At 38.1% G+C, this 4221-nt stretch overlaps 1 pseudogene; it reads left to right on the top strand.

Moving 5' to 3' along the window:
* The first annotated feature begins 253 nt into the window (after positions 1–253).
* LOC105794203 (transcription termination factor MTEF1, chloroplastic-like) lies at positions 254–1364 on the top strand (annotated as a pseudogene).
* Positions 1365–4221: the final 2857 nt, after the last annotated feature.

Genomic DNA, 4221 nt, shown 5'->3' with positions numbered 1-4221 from the left:
ACCCCTGAACGTCAAGGTACTTCGCATACACTTTGCAAAACTTTGCTACTAATGTGTGGATTATTGTGATGAATTGATATCACCTTGAACTTGATAACAATGAGTGTTGAGTTAGTTCTAAAAAGAGTGTTCTAAAAAGTTATTTTCCCTAAACTTAAAATAATAATATTAAAATTTATAATATAAATTCAATGAACCAAAATAAAAAAAATTAATTTTTAATATTATTAAATAAAAATTTTAAAATCCAACATCGATATTACAAAATAATATTGTTAATAGAATAAAGATAAATAATAAACAAATTCTAAAATCTCCGTCCCTTCGTCATCCTTTACACCAGGAAAACTGAAAATGCAAGCTTGCAGATTCCAACTCCATTATCCTCAACCTGTGCTTAAACATCCGGCCACCACCCCACCCATACCCAAAGACGGCGGTCTTCTTTTCCGCCAAAAGCTCCTGTACCTCCAATCCTTAAACATCAATCCCCACAAAGCTCTCAACTTAAACCCTTCCCTCCGTTCAACCCCACTTTCCTCTCTCCTTTCCCTCGAACGCTCCCTCTCTCCGTCGGCCTCTCTCGCCCTTCCATTGGCCGTATCTTGGACATGTGCCCCCTCCTCCTTACCTCCGACCCTCTCCCTCCCGTTAACTTCCTCCTCCACGAAGTCCCCCTACCTTTCCCTCACCTCCCTCTCTCCCTCACCCGTTGCCCTCGCCTCTTAGTCTCCTCCGTCCCCACCCAACTCCGCCCAACTCTCCCTTTCCTCGGTTCCGTAGGCCTCGTCCTGAATTCCCATACTACCCTTCTCTTAGTTTCGGACGTGGAAAACACCTTGAAACCCAAAATTAACTTCCTTCAATCTCTGGGTTTTGACGAGCCGGAGGTGAACCGGATGGTGGTGAGATCACCCGGGCTGTTGACTTTGAGTGTGGAGAATAATATGAGTCCTAAAGCTGAGTTTTTCTTGGAGGAAATGGAAGGTGACTTGGAGGAATTGAAAAGATTTCCTTAGTATTTTTCGTTTAGTTTAGAGAAAAAAATTAAGCCGAGGCATAGAGCTTTAGTGGAATATGGGGTTCAAATTGCCGTTGTCAAAGGTGATAAAGATTAGCGATGGAGAATTTAATGCTAGATTGATTAAGATGCGATTGCAAAGAGTTCATAGAGATAGCTTCTTTTTTCTAGATTTTACCTGTTCCTTTTGAGCAATTGTTGATATTTACTAGGTTTCCCATTGAAGAATGTGTATTTGTAACATAGTGACTTTAGTTTTAAGCAGCCATGTGCAATTTAAAGATATTTCAGTCATTTGCTGATATGTGCTCTTTTTACTTTGTTTATTATGGTACACTGTCTATCACTCTTGTATCTTGTAGAGATTGCTGAGCCTAATATGTCCTAGGTCCCTTGGAATTTGAAATCCAAAATGGGATTGAAATGGTGGTTTACTTTGGTTCCAAAGGAGAAGCATATTGAAATGCAGTTACCATTTAGGAGACTGAAGTTTTTAATTTGTTTCAATGGCGTGCCAGATTTGTGATATTTACTGCTCTATGTTTTATAAATACAATGGTCTTGAGTCTCAGAGGGTTCTCAAAATTCTACTTTGATCATTTCCTTATCTCTTTTTATTCCCCGTCTCTTTAAATTCCACTGTTACTTGATCTTTATTTAATGATGTTGTTAATATGGTTGAAGCTAGCTATTAACACATTTTCCAAGCCATAAAAAGTGTGAGCTTAGAGATCAGTATGGCTAATTGTTTGGTTTCTGCTTCTTCATTTTATCATTGCTTGGAATTTTGACTCATACCATTGCAGTTCTTTCAATTATATATTTCAATAGCATTGAATCTGTTTGTGGTAAGGTGGCTTATGCTTTAATTAGTCAACTTGAGGAATTTAGCCTGCTGGAAATGCTAGAATGCTCTGCTATGATGATACTTAGACTTGAGGGATTACAAGGAAGCAATGTAGCTAAAATACAGTTCGTGAATAGGGTGAAATGGATTGAAAGTGCTGCTAATTATTTTCTGAAGTCCACAAGATCATGCTTGATACGATAATAACAAATCAGGACTTGCCTGTGGTTGTTACCCTCCAATGGAAGATCAATGTTCACAGTTTAGTTGTCCCCTCTCCTCTTGGCCTTGTTCGTATTCAGTAAAAACACCAAGGTACGGAGTTTTGCAACTGCACAATCAACAATCATCTCGAAATCATTTTAGCTGTTGTTGATTTTGCAGTCGCAGAACTCCGTACCTTGGCGCCTTGCCATATGGTGGTTGCGATGTCTTTAACACAAGGCATTTCAGAAAGTTGAATTTGAACAACCAACCCTGACATTTTGAGTGTTAATAAACAACTAGATACTGTATAAAACTTATAATAACATAAGCTGTCATGATATATGTTGTCTTTAAAGCTTTCTGCCATTAATATAACTGACTTGGCATCCATGGAAATTTGCCATTTCTCTTTGGAGTGTTTGGATCTGTGATCTTTCTTGTTTCAGTAGAATCTTTGTATTGTAGAAATAGACATCGTATTGCTTCATACTGGCTTGGTCGATAATAGAAGCAAAATTCATACAATTTAATCACTTTGACTTTACCAAGATTGCTAGGTGAATGTTGGAAGTGGCAATCAATGTTCCATGAGGACTAACCACTCTCTAGTACAACAGTGAGGGCCTCAGCGATAATTGCCTAATTGGCCCTTTTATGGGCAACATCTGTTCATAGGTTATAAACCGATGTGATGCCTTGTGGAAGGGAAACATTAAAAGTTTGCAGAGAAAATAATGGTTAATTGTTTGGGTAGGTTTAGAATCCATTATTCTACAGCTAAAATTGCATTAATTTCTCCATGGAGAACGGTTGAGAAGGCTTAGCTTTCAGTTAGCCAATTATCATTAATAAAGTATCACAGCACCATGCTGTCTAGGCGTAGGAGAGCAGTTTTATTAGTTTTGACCCCACATTTCCTTGCAGAGGAAAGATGAACATCGACCCATATCAACTGGTTTTTTGGTTTGTCAAGGTTGTTGTTTTGGTGCATAATTTCACCAATTATTAACCTCACCTTGCATTTCCTTATGTTTGGTTTCTTTCTTAATAAAGTTCTAGCACATATCCTTGTCAAATATAGTATAGTATGCCATGTCCATTTCTGAAAGTTATACATCGGAAAGGAAGGAAGCAATGGGCACAACACACAAGCCTTTGTTGTAGGGTGTCGAAAGGACCATGAACCGTTGGGCCTGCTTTGTTTGTTTGGAACAGCACCATGGAGGGTCTAAGCACGTGGCGGATAGGTACACTCGCTTGTTCCTCTTTGCTCAGATATATAAATATATATATATAGAGAGAGAGAGAGAGAGCGAGAAAAGATAATAGACTTTAAACACAGTAGCAGAGAAGCTGTATAACATAAACTATCGGGTACAAACAATTCTTCCATGTTAGTATGCACAGTTACTTAACTTGTTGCTGCCCCTGGCCCCCCATTGGCTATTTCTTTACTGTGCCTCTTGAAATTACTTTCCCTTGGTGCTGATTATTATTCAAGTTTGCTGTAGGAGGAAAGTGGTGGGGTGATGATTAAAATATTTGAGTAGGAAAAATTGAGGATTCAATAACCTGGTAAGGTATTGAACCCTTTAGTATATGTAAGATTTAATAACCAAAGTTAAGGTCTTCCAGAAACCATTTTAAACATTTTGCATGTTTCTGGAAAGTTAAGTTTAAACTAGGATTATTGAGTTTAACTCAGGAATTGGTTGTCTTGCTTAGCTACCAGGAGAATGGAAGATCTAGCGTCTAAAACAGCTAAACAGATAAGGCGAAGAAGCATTAGGTGAGTTTCTGCACTTAAACCCTGAAATGCAAAAGATGAGGTAAGATAGCATGGGTCTATGAGTATCTGTCATTTTAGTTTAGTATGCATGATCCAATGATGCTATATTTATAAAACATGTGTATTGCATATGGAATTATGAAAGGAGATTAATGACGAGTTAGATGAAGTTAGGAATAGGAAAAAAGAGTAATTCTGTTAGATATCACCATATGGTGTTGTTGAATGCACCTGTGGTGAGTGAAGCTCCGAGCCTTATAGAGGGGACATTACGGTGTTCGAGCATCAATGTTAGGAATGGTGAAATGGAGGAATGGATGGGATGCAACGAGAAAAGTAAATAAAATGTCATAGCTA

This window comes from Gossypium raimondii, chromosome 3 (assembly GCF_025698545.1).
Source record: "Gossypium raimondii isolate GPD5lz chromosome 3, ASM2569854v1, whole genome shotgun sequence".
Classification (NCBI taxonomy): Eukaryota; Viridiplantae; Streptophyta; class Magnoliopsida; order Malvales; family Malvaceae; genus Gossypium; species Gossypium raimondii.
The sequence above is the reverse complement of the archived record's forward strand: the minus strand, read 5'-3'. Positions and strand labels throughout refer to the sequence as shown.